General features: G+C 34.4%; 1 protein-coding gene across 1 annotated transcript in view; it reads left to right on the forward strand.

Annotated features, from left to right (window-relative positions):
* The window catches only part of LOC138935216 (uncharacterized), a 139,497-nt gene that overhangs the window by 35,017 nt on the left and 91,311 nt on the right, over positions 1-13,169 (forward strand). The window lies entirely within an intron of this gene.

Consider the following 13,169-nt stretch of genomic DNA (forward strand, 5'->3'; position numbering starts at 1 on the left):
GGTGGCGAGAATAATAGGATACCGCGACGTTGCCCGGCCACGCTTATGACTGCTTATTTTAACATCAATTCACCATGTAATACCGATAGTGTTTAGTCATGATCCCTACCGGAAAAAAGGTTTTCATTCCGTCATCGATTCACATTGTATTGTTCCGTTCACAGTAGTCACGCGTAAATTAATAGGTTCGTGGAAGAGAGAGGAGGAAACATTCGTAGCAATCGAGGATAAATAATCGAATGAATAAATAAAGTGGAGCGGAGTTGAGTGATAATTTTATGCATATCTTCAAAGAGTTAAAATATTATACGGATAATTTTTACGTAATTTTTCAATTATTATTTATTAGCCTTTAACTTCAAACGATTATATATTTTTAATATTTGTTATGTAAAATTATTCAATAATTTTTGCCTCGTAAAATATGAGAGACACGAATTATGTCTCTCGTATTTTAAATATTAAAATAGAATTCTGATAATTCTTATCGTCGCGTCTATCGCTCGTTCAAGGGAAAGAGTGTGTGTTTTTCAACCGTGATAATTCCTATTAATACGCCAGAGAAAAAGAAATCATGTCTAACTTTCAAAGACGACGCAATCGAATCCTGGCCACAATTACGTTAAAAGCCACGAGTGTTGCATCATAAATTAAACGATATCTAGCGGTAACGTGGTCGCCTTCGATTATTATTTTCTTCGTATTTCTTATATACGCATGTGCGTTCATAGATGGATACCAGGCGACGCGACAATAATTAACACGCAGAATTGAAATTACGTCAACGCGTGTCACGTTGAAAGACGTTAAAATTAATCGCCGAGATTTTAGCCGCGGCCTCTTGTATTTATATTTACATCACTCTATTATATTACATCACTCATATTTACATTACTCTTATACATCCATAAAGAATACATACACATATTTATTACGCGTTCTAAAAAATACGTAAATAAATAGAAAATATATAGGATAAAATACGAAATATATATAAATAAATAGAAAATATATAAGATAAAATAAAAATATATATAAATAAGGAGAAAGTATTTAAAACGGAATAAAAATATATAAATAAATAGAAAATATCTACGCAAGTATGCGATTTTAAGCGAGCTGGAAGGCCGACTCCCCACGAGTTTCGTCCGTTATCTGAGCGTTTTAGCGCGTTCACCAAAGCGCGGAGCGTAGTTCCTAAGAAATAACGCGGAGAGACGTCTCTTAATGATAGAGCTATAGGTAGGCCTCGATGATGTAACTTTCACAAGGTTCTCTTATTGCTCACCGATACGTTCCGATTCTCCCTCTCCGTCTCTTTTTCTTTCCGTTCGAGCATCTCTCTCCCTTTATCGTCGAGATCGTTGCATACGGATTGAGAGAAATCCTTGCGAATGTATATATATATATGTGTTTGTATTTCTTTCTGACCCTCTTGAAAATCGTGCATTCTTCCCTTCTTGTCTTACCTCATGTCGAGCGCACGATTAACCGCACCCACGCGCTCTTCCCTTCATTCATTCCTATTGGCGCTTTCGACGTGCGCGTGTTCCGTTTAGGAAAGTCTGCGCGTTCATTCATGCGTAGATATCTCGCTCCGAGATTGATATAAGAATTTCACTGGACTTGCTTGAAATAATGGCATTATTTCGTATTTTTTAGGATTTAAATATTTTAAAAATTTATTCTTACACTTCCATGAAGAATGCATATTTGTGAATACATATTATTTATTACGTGTTATATAAATATATAAAATGAAATGTATAAAATAAAAATATATAAATAAATGAAAAATATATAAAAATAAAATAAAAATGTATAAATAAATAAATAGATAAATAATATATAAAATAAGAATATATAAATGAATAGAAAATATATCAAAGATGAAATAAAAATATATAAATAAATATAAAATGTATAAAATAAAATGAAAATATATAAATAAATATAAAATGTTCTTTTCTGCAAGATTCGCTCGTAATTATTTGATTGTGCTTATCGATGTTCGAAAGACGCGATAATTAAAATTTTATCTTTACCTTTAGTTGTGTTATTTTTTGAATTTCGAAAAAATTTAAATGCGTTACGCATGTATTCGCGTTGTATTACAATATCTTCGCCGTGAAGGCAAAATTTTTACCCGTCGCGAAAGACAGTGAAGACTCGTCGAGCGTCCATCTATTTTCTCGAGTAATCAATCGCGAGTATCGATTTAATGCACCCACGGACACTTTGGTTGTCACCATCGTTTCAACATCGACGGGAGAATTTTTTTCCTCTTTCCTTTCTCTCTCTTTCTTTCTTACATCACGTTTTTCCTAGAAAGGTTTCCAAGTACGTAGGTCGCTTTGTTGATCGGCGATACGACGGGATTGCTTTTTCTCTTTCACCGACTTCTCGGCCGATTACTAGCTGATTAAGTTCGCCCACGCGTTCCGACTCCTTTTTCGTCCTGCTTCCTTTCCTCGTATAGCAACGCTGACACAGTTCTACCGCAAGTGTACCTATTGAACGTATCGCAAAAGCCATCGTCGAACTTGCGTTCCAAAGTTCTCGATGAAGCCGTCTATATCGTGTGAAATTCGCATATAGCTGACACTATTACATCTCTCTTTTCCTCCTCTAAAGCATTTTCCTTCAAAGTTTATCTTGTCTCCAGTCTACTTCGACGTATTAAATTTTTTCTTCCGCCGTCGTAATTTTTGTAATAATTCTTGTCTCGTATTATTTTTGTTAAAATTCTGACAAGAAATTTAACATTTCGAATTTTCTAAACTAAAAGATTGCAATATAATAGCATTTATTTCAAATTTATATTTTATCTTTTAGTTTAATGATTTATGGTCGATGATATTAATGGTTTGTTTTTAATTTATATATATATATATTTTTTTATTTGATTTATTTTTTTAATGTCTTAATTTAATTTTATTTTTTTTTAATAATAATTTGAAATAAAATCTCGAGAATTTATAATAATTTAAGTATCATTAAAACACTCTCGACATTTATCTAAATTTAGTGTCGCATACATTAGGTGTTTACATCGTTAAATTATGTTGTCTACATACTTAAATAATATTGTCTACTACTGAGCATGAAACACGACACTCGATACGGTTCCCGTACGTTTAGTATTTGCGCAAGAGAAAGTCGTTTCTCGATTTAAACATCTCGGGAATCTTTACTGGGGAATCTCGTCGGGCCGAGAATATTAGAGAGCGAACCGTAAAATCGATTCGTGAAACAAATTCGGCGGGATCCTTGCAAAAACATTATTCTTCTCGTTCTTTTACAAAGTCACTGACAACCTCAGGAAACGTGCCAAGTGTTAGCGTTTTTTATTGTCACGTTAATAAACGACTTTCATATTTGCGTTACAAAAAAATCTGCCCGGGGGCCACATTATCGCCCCCGAAATATTTAACGTCAAATGCCAAGGTCCTTCGAAAAATTATGGGTATGTCCTTACGATTCCGCTCGAGCGACCGCGATCTACTTGGAGTAACCAGAAGTTGAAGTTAAAACGCGAGTACGTTTCTCTATCACATAATCGTATATAAAACAGCGAAAGGCTCGCTTTCTAATCGTTTAAAAAAAAATTTAGTTTGCAAAAATTAAAAGTAGACACGTTGCATGAAATATTAAAATTTCGTTATACAGGATGTAACCGAAAGAAAAATTTTCAAGGTGAGTTTTATGCAACAGAACGATAACATAATGAAAAATAAATAAATGAAATAAAAAGTACATAAATTTTAAAAAATTAAAAATTTAATTTCAGTTTTCAAAAACAGACATATTATGTAAAAATTTTACATTATATCTCACAATTTCAATATGTATATATATACATATATAATAAGCCTTTCATAAAATTATTATCTTTTATTTAATTTTCATTATTTCACTTTAAAAATAAAAATGGACAACTTCCGTCAAATATAACTTGATACAAATATCCTCTTTGTTTCGGGAACATTTGCACGATTTTTAATGTCAATCTATGACGGAGGTATTTGCAGTGTGTCTTCTTAGAGACACATACGGAAAATTGACAGAAACGGGATGACCTGGTTTCGTGCCGGCTGTAAATATTGTATATCGTTGATATCGGCGCTAAAGTCATCTTCATCGCGTCTGACATCACGATGATGCCCTTACGAGTCATAGAATTCAGCTTCGCAGATAATGCGATCGCGTAATATCCAGCCGATTAATTACGTACGAAACCCGGTCATATTGAATCTGCGCATTACAAGAGACAGAAAAAACTGTACGAGGAAAAACCTGTTTTTGCCACACTTGCCCAGCTTGTCGAGTCGCTTGTCCGTATATAAATATACACGTATCGACATAATGTGCGGTTAATTTTCGCGAAAAATCCGGTAGAGGAGAGTAAAGTACACGGCGCCGACATATTGGATAATTGTCCCCCGAGCGGGGTGTTCTGTTTTTTTTTCTTCTTTTTTCGCTTGTCCGCGACTCCGCTGATTAACTCCGATAATTAGCCGTCGCGTATTTGCGGTTGCCAGGATCGGCCAGGAATTTCCACGGCGATTTTCTTTTTAACGTAACGTGCCCGCCAAGCGCAGGCGCGGGACGCGGTTATTATACAAGGGAAAGGCGCGAGTTGTATTAGAATTTTCGCGGAGAACGGTCCGCGCTAAACCCAGAGCCTCGGGTGAAAGAAAACTTCCGCACGTTCTATTTACGCCGACGAACGTAAACAACTCGCGCGTAAGTATGGCGTATCGCGTTGCGGATATAAGTGCCGCGATCGCTGTCATTGGGTAATTGCTTTTATTTTTAGCGCGATTACACACGATGTTTCAGAATCATACTTCTATGCACTTCTATGGATTTTTCTTTCTTTTTTATCAGATCGAAATCGATTCTTCTGATTCTACAAATTTACGATTCGAGATTAGATGGAAATTTATATTTTAATTATATATTTTGTATCATTATTTATAATTATGTTTTTAAAATATATAATTGATGCTGTTGTTTGACATTTCGAGCTTGACTAGCTGTCAAGTTTTATATTTGATGTTATTACGGTTTAAATATAAACAAGATATAATAATTTAAACATAATGAAAACATATAAATAAATAGAAAATATTTAAAATAAAATAAAAATGTCTAAATAAATAGGAAATATATTAAAAAAATGAAAATATATAAATAAATAGAAGATATATAAAATAAAATAAAAATATGTAAATAAATAGAAAATATATAAAATTAAATTAAAATTAAAAAATGCTTTAATCTCAAATAGTTCGATCGTGTATGTTTGTGGTAAAAAGTTTTAAAGGTATCCATTTATTCCTTAAAAATAGGAGAGTTGAACTAATTTTGATGATGGGAACAGACGTCATTTAAAAAAAGACAAACGATCCTTTTTTTTTCTCAACCGTTTATTTTCAAATAAAAAATATCTTAAAAAATAAATCCGAATAGTAAAATAATAAAAATCTCGAAATATGGTTTGTCTTTATTGGTCCATCTATCATATCATACGGTTTCAACCGCATACTAGCAATAAAAAGAGACTGACCTTATTCCCTATTTCTCTTTTTTTATCTCATATTGATAAAAGAATTATATCAATACCTAAATAAAGAATAAATTAGAATACTATTATATTTCAGGTGGATATTGAAATAGTTTACGATTTGAAACAAGCTTGTTTTTCTTTTCTACAACTTGGAAAAAAAGAAAAAAGATTTATCTACAAAATCTCGAATTATATATAATATTATATAATTTTTGAAATTATTATTCTTTACTATTTTCTAATATTCAAAGTTAAATATCTTGACGATTACATTATTAAACGATAAGATATAGTTTAATGTATCTAATATTTAAATTAATCTCAATAGCTTTCAATTAGAATTTAGTAATCTATTAATCTCAATATCTCTCAATTAGAATTTAGCTATCTAGCAAACTCGCCGATTGTAACGCCGATATCTTGTTTAATAATCACCTTTGGATAAACAGTATCATGTGAAATTATACGTTGTCTCGTGTTGTGACAAAGCTATATGCACTTGGTTACCTAAATGACAAGTTAGTTTGACGTTTTACATTATAGACAATAATTCTCTATAACAGAGCAATTTTTTTTTTATTTTTTTTAAATCTTTCTACCGTCTTGATGTAATGCATGCTAATGATTACTTTAAACGCGCTATTTTTAGTTTAACTCCGTAACGATTTTTGATACTTCCAGAACAAAAATAAGATACGAAGAAACTACTTTACGATGAAGTCCGAATTAGATTCCTAAGCAAAGGGGTAGGATTGCCATCTATGTCGAAAGTTTGGTCTTGGGAATGAACTTTGAATTAGGTTCCGGGAAAGGGGAGGACGACTAGACTTTCGAGGGACGGTTGTACTTAAGTACAGCGGAGATGCTTTTGTCGCGGGGCGAGCAGACAATGACAAGCCGCCCTTATATCACCCTTTTGCTTGTCTCGACACCCTCCGTGCTTCATGGTCAAGTTGTCCCTCTAATAGTATTCTCGTTCTTCTCCTCCTTATCCGTCGCTCTCTACCTGAGGGGCCTCTACCTCCACGAACCCCTTTAAGAGAAACTTCCCTTAAACTTCCCCGTATGTAAACCGTGCATACGTAAAGCGTAATCTCGCTTTTCCCTCTCTGCCCTTATTGCATTGTAGGAAAGGGGCTTTACAGGCGTTGCACGTTCGTGAGTATTCATTACATTGCGCTGCGTAACTTACGTAATAAAATCGTTCAAAGCGTAAACCTTCGGTAACCTTTCACCGCACGCCGAAGTGCTTTTGTCTGAAAAATAACATCGCAACGTTATGGTGAAACGCGAGGCAGCGGACGATTATTGGACACGACTTACGACGGTTAATTAAGCCCGGTTCACGGCGAGTAAAACGGGAAATAGAATGTAACTCCTGCCGCACAGATGTTATTAAACGCGATATATAGAGTGCCTAGTGGAATAATAACGACGATAATGACTTCACGATGCAGTGACATCGCAAGTGCCACAATCGTCCTCCATTCCGCCGTTCGAAGGATCTTGATTGTAATTAAGGGAAGTGGTAATTCGAGTGGCAGCTTTATCTGGAAGTAAGACTTTTATCGGAGGAATAAAGCTGTCGAGACAACGGACAGAAGAATTTAAAAAAATGTTTTTCAAGAGAATCGATCGATTTTCTTTCTTTTGTATTTTATTCTAAAATCTATGGGGTTTGAAACGGGAAGAGCAATTGTATTGTAGTATAATTTTTAAAGTAAATGTGTATCTTATTTAAAAATTGAATACTCCTTGTTAATAATGATCGATATTATAGACAATTTGTTTTTTTATTTTATAAAACACAATTTTTCTTTTTTATGTATTTTGTATTATCCAAAGAAAATGAAATACAACAAAATACATTTAGTAATGTTTGTATAGTTACATATAGTTGATCGCGCACAAGGATAATAATACGTTTGATCAAATGTTTTTCTTCCTTTTGGTAAAAAGTGAAGAAGCGAATATATATATATGATTCAATAATAACATCTAACGGGGTGCGGTGATGTGTTGATACAGATAATAAAGCGAATTGGAAAGGAAACGCGAAGGAAATTGAAAAAAAAAAATAGATGTAACAAAAAATAAAGCACTGGAAGAGCGTTAAATTTTATCCAATTGATATCTCAATTTGTCGTTATATATATATATATATATATATATATATATATATATATATATATATATATATATATATATATTTTAACGAACAATTTCCACATTTCTTGTTTTGTAAATTTTTGTCTTTTTTTAGATTTTTTCTTGAATACATCTGAATTTTTTTTTTTTTTTTTTTTTTTTTTTTTTAATTTTGTGAAAAAGTCTTTGTGCGTCAATATCTTTTATCGGCATTCGGTCTTGCCCGTCCTCAAGGTAACACAATGGAGTAAACAGGCGGGATATGGAAAAACGTTTCGTGCACCTGCACGCTTGCAAGGATGAACTTCGCAATTTCCACGGTGTCCTAGTTTCCTTCGTGGAAGAAGGCGTCGCTATCGCGCAAGCTACGGCGCAGCGAACCTGCGGTGCGGCACTTTTGGCTCGATTCTGAAAGTTGCTGGAAAACTCATCAACCTCATTTGTGGATTTTTCTACGGCTGGCCCCGTTCTTCAATGAGCATTCAGCGCGCCGCATAACCTTCGAACCGCCGCGCGATATTGTATAAACACAATGCCCGCCATTAAAACGATCTTGCGTTTCCTCCATATTTCACTTTTCTCCTTTCGCACGATTTAATCGCCGAATATTCTTATAAAAAGCGTCCTATTTTTTTTTCACACAGACTATTTATTCGATTTCTTGTTTTTATTATTTGTAATTTATTATTTATATTTTTATATCCTTTATTGTTTTATTATTATTTTTAGAACCACAAAAGTGTATCTGTGATGAAAGGATATATATTTTAGAAAATATATTAATCGATTAAAGATTGTCTAATTTTTCATAAATGGTAATTTAAAAAATAATAATTTAATAATCGCGATGTAAATTTATTGAATGAATATTTTGGATAAGCTTATTCTTCAGAAATGCATCAGATAATCCGATCGTCAGCAACCATTTATTATTAGAGTCTACGAAGTGTGCTTCGAGTTGTGAATCAGTGAAAATTGCCAAGTATTTGCATTTATGAGTACATGTCACATGGCAATATCGCGCAGTTTATACATGTTCATTTAATAACTAGAATAACTAGAATGACTGGTTGGATTCGACAAACATCCAATCTATAATTTCCATTTTGAAATCTTTTTACTTATCTCCCTCTTTATACATTAAGCAGAAAAAGATTATAGTACTTTAAAAAGATTTATCGAACCTGTTAAGTATATATCGGAGAACGAAATATTGATACGCGTAGTCGAGAAAATTTATTTTACCGAAAGATTAATCTTAACTCTTTCTGAGAATTCAAGAAAATTACTACTTTAATCAGTTTCTGGATTATGAGTGTAACATACTACAAACTATAATCAACACGTCGTGAGTCTTTATAAAATGTCGCTGTCAAAATTTAGTAAAATAATAACAAATTGCATAAAAACTTGATTTATGAAAATTCATTTACACACGGTCGCACGTGACTTAAGAGTTCTTCGTGTCCCGTGATTTTTATTAAAAAAATCGAGGACTAATCCGAATTAACAGCCGGTGAAATCCTTCCTTATAGAATATAAACTTTATAGAATCGACGGTCACATAACCGAAACGATTGGGAAAGAGCGTGTTGGCCGTACTTCAAAGAGTTGGAGTCCTGTCGCAACTCGTGAAGTCTCCTCTCGGTTCTTCGTTCGAAAGACATGACCTCGTCGAAACAAAAGTTACCTTTCGCTGTTCGAGAGGACGAAGAGGAGAAGGTGGAGAAGGGGGGGGCGGGCGGGGGAAAGAAACAGGGGGCAAGGCTTGCGAGGGCCCTCGGGGGCTTTTCTTCGGGAACCGGTTGGACCGGTTCCATCCGAAAACCACCCGATTTTCTAACCGCCTCGACCATACGGGGTAAAGTCCCCGTGGATGGGGTTGAGAGAGCGGGAGAAGGTTCATGGGAAACGCGGTTAACTGTCTTCTACTTTGGCGGGGCACGCTTGTCCGTCTCCCTCGTCTGAGAATCGTCGGAGAGCGATTTAATCCTGTCTCTCGGTCTCCTCCTCCAGCCACCAAAGTGCCTTATTTCGATTCGTGATCGTGGGTAGGATTAATTATGTTGTTTGCGTACAATACCACACCAGAATATAAATTTTCGAAGTCTTTCGAAGATACGTAAAAGATCAAGATGGGAATTAAAATTAGAAAAAATATTTGATATTGGTAAAAAAAAAATTAATAAAAGGATAGAAATAGAATTAGTCGACGATGGCTGATCGGGTTCCCTTCGGGGGAAAAGAAAAAAGGACATCATCGATGATTTTTCCTACGATCGAGATTTACGAGGCCTTCATCACGGAGCAATCACGCGTATTGCAATCGTCAACCTTTTGTCGTGGAGGGAACCAATTGCCTCCCTCCCCTCTGTGTTCACCTGCGCTTTATAGCTTCTAGCGCCTTTCAAACGGGTTGTGACATTGGTCGGCTGGCCTTTCCTAAATACCAAACCGCCAACCATGTCACGTCGCATACTTAACTAGCCAGTCGGCGTGTACACCTTCCGTTTACCGGTCGTCGATCGAGCGATTCGTAGGCGATCGGTGGCACAATCTCAGCGATAACACGTTGACACGGCGTGGTTCCGGGCCGTCGAAGCTCGAGGGATCTCGCATTGTCTGAAAATTAATTCCTCTCTCACAGAAGGTCTTGATTCTCACGTGCGTTACAGTTGTCGTAATCAATCGACGCGTATTATTTAATTATTATTGAAGCTTTCGTACCTGACTTAATTTTTTTTAAATTATTAATTCATCATCAATTAATTGACTCTAATTGTTCCGACATTTTTATATCAGGTACTTTTTAATTATCTCACTTCATAATTTTACTGTATTATTTAGGATTCTCTCTCTTGGATTTTTCTTTCTCTCTGCAAAAGTTATTAGCTTCAAGTTCCGTAGAGTCATCGTTCTCCTCTGCTGACAGAGCTCGCAACCCCGACTTCCCACTGCGGAAAACAAATATTGTGTGCACTCGAGACAAATATCCGTGGCAGTTTGGAGCGTGTGGCAAAGTCGCGTAACGCAAGACAGGTAATTAATACCAGTCATTTCAATCGGCATGAAAGGTATAAGGACAAGTGCTCCATGTTTCTCACGGTGCTAAGATACAATTTCGATAGTAGCCGGTTCTTTCATGCTTTTTAATTATCTATACACTTTCATAAAAATATCCCAATATTTTATTATTACATTTTAATATTTTATTATGTTGTATATTATTAATATTTTATTATTATATTTTAATATTTTATTACATTATATTATTAATATTTTATTATTATAAAATACCCTAATGTTTTATTATTATAAAAAGATTTAAAATTCTATTTTTTTTTTTAATAATAATTATTTATTTATATTAGAATGAGAAATAATTTTTAAATTGTCTTGTAGTATTTTTCATAAGCTATCTCTAAATATATTTTTTAAATACAATATTTAAAAAGGATGCATACTTTTAAGGAAACAATATTTAAAAAATTTATAAAAGCACGCAATTTGAAATTATCCTTTTCTATATTTTTAATATAATAATCGCCTTTTTCGATTACAGTATTTAAAAAAGACGAGTACATAATTTTATCTATATTTTTTCATAAAAAATATATGAGGAAGTACAACTATTATTTTCTTGAGTTAATTATCGAAAGAAATATTAAGAGAGAGAGAGAGAGAGAGAGAGAGAGAAGCCGATCGTTCACCCTTTCTCTCCGGGCGCGCGTAAATACGTTCGAGTTTTGATACGAATCGCGAGTAAGCGGCAGCGAGAGAGCGCTTTAATTCGTAATTGAGGGGCAAGGGGGAGGGAAAGAAAGAGAGCGGAGAGTCTGGGGCACGTTCAATTTTGTTGCAATCCGTTGTCCTTGCACCGTAGCTCATTCATTGGCTGCGGGGACTTGCGGCCGCGTGTGTGACACTGCAATCCGTCTCTTCTGTCTCTCTCGCCGCGATGAAGTTAATCCTATATAAATACATCGCGAAAACGTGCACGGGATATACTGTAATACGATTAGCATTTTTAGCGATCGGCGATCTCCTTATCCGATGGAGATTTTTTTTTTTTTTTTTTCCCATTGATTTTTACAATCGAATATTTTTAGCCTACTAGTCGTTTATATTGTGACTTGTCTTTCTTTTTTTTCTTTTTTTTTTCTTTGTCATTTATTGCGTGTGTTATATTTGGATTTGCCTCGGATTAATTTTTAGAATAGAAAGATTTTTGCATAATTTTGATATATTATTTTCCGTATTTTGTTTTGTTTTGTTTTGTTTTAAATGTATTACAAGAGAATGATAAACACACGATTTTTATGATTGAAAAATATTAATAAATAAATAAATGTATATAAAAGTAAATTAAAATTACGTTTTAAATATAAATAATTTTATTCACCCTTAATTCATACGTTATTTCGCAATTTTCTTACGTTTCATTAATTTCTATTATTGACATTTATATTTCTGAATTAAATGTGTATTAAAAAATTTTTAAAAAAATTATTAATTATTATTTTATTAATTTATTTTATTTTATTTATTTATATATCTTTTTATTTTATTTTTCCTAATCTCAAAGATTCTTCTCGATTACCCAACACGATCCGAAGGTCCAGAAAATAATCGAGGATACCTTGCGGTCATTTATGAAACGCCGTTTATGCGAGAGACTTTGAGAAAAAATATCCGCTTAGAGGGATTGTGCGTTTCAAGAGCCCCGCACGCAACCCAGTTTCATCGTAAAATTGGGCAACGCAAATTTGGCGGCTTGCCCAGACGATCTGCAATCCACCGTCATGTAAATTCAAGGACGCGCATCCTTCCGTCCGTTCGCGCCCGCATTGTCGTTCCCTTCCGTTAATCGCACATATTTTTCCAAGGTTACTTTCGCAAGGCGCGACCCATATCACGGTGTGGCCAATTTGACATATAGTTTGACAGGTGGATGAGAAACTAAAAGAATTCAGAATTTTTATCCGCGAGAATAGCCGTGTGCCACGGTATTGTGCCATAAAATTTGCATAACATTTGCATAGTTTCTTTTTTCCTTCTTCTTCTTTTCTATTTAAGCTCTTGCCGATGATTTTATTTTCTTGCGACGTATCTTGGCATTTAGATCTCGAATTAACACGCTGGTAAAATTCAAACTTTTTTGTAACTAAGCGAAGAGTGAAAGAGACTTGTCAATTTGCCAAAATATACCTCTCTCTCTCTCTCTCTCTCTCTCTCTCTCAATTTGAATTAAATAACGCTGAAATATATCGAGGCTCTCGCGAACGTATTATATTCGTTGTTTGAAGATTGCAACATTATTTCTTCGAAGTTGCGGGTATACATTGGTTGGATTTTTCACGCGAAGAAACGTTTTCGCGAGAGGCTTTTTACGGAGGTGTAGCTCTAAGATTTTGCAAGCGGAGACTCGCCGACTTACTTGGCATCGTCG

This window comes from Polyergus mexicanus, unplaced genomic scaffold (genome assembly GCF_030449975.1).
Source record: "Polyergus mexicanus isolate NDT 795.1 unplaced genomic scaffold, iyPolMexi1.0 SCAF_7, whole genome shotgun sequence".
NCBI lineage: Eukaryota > Metazoa > Arthropoda > Insecta > Hymenoptera > Formicidae > Polyergus > Polyergus mexicanus.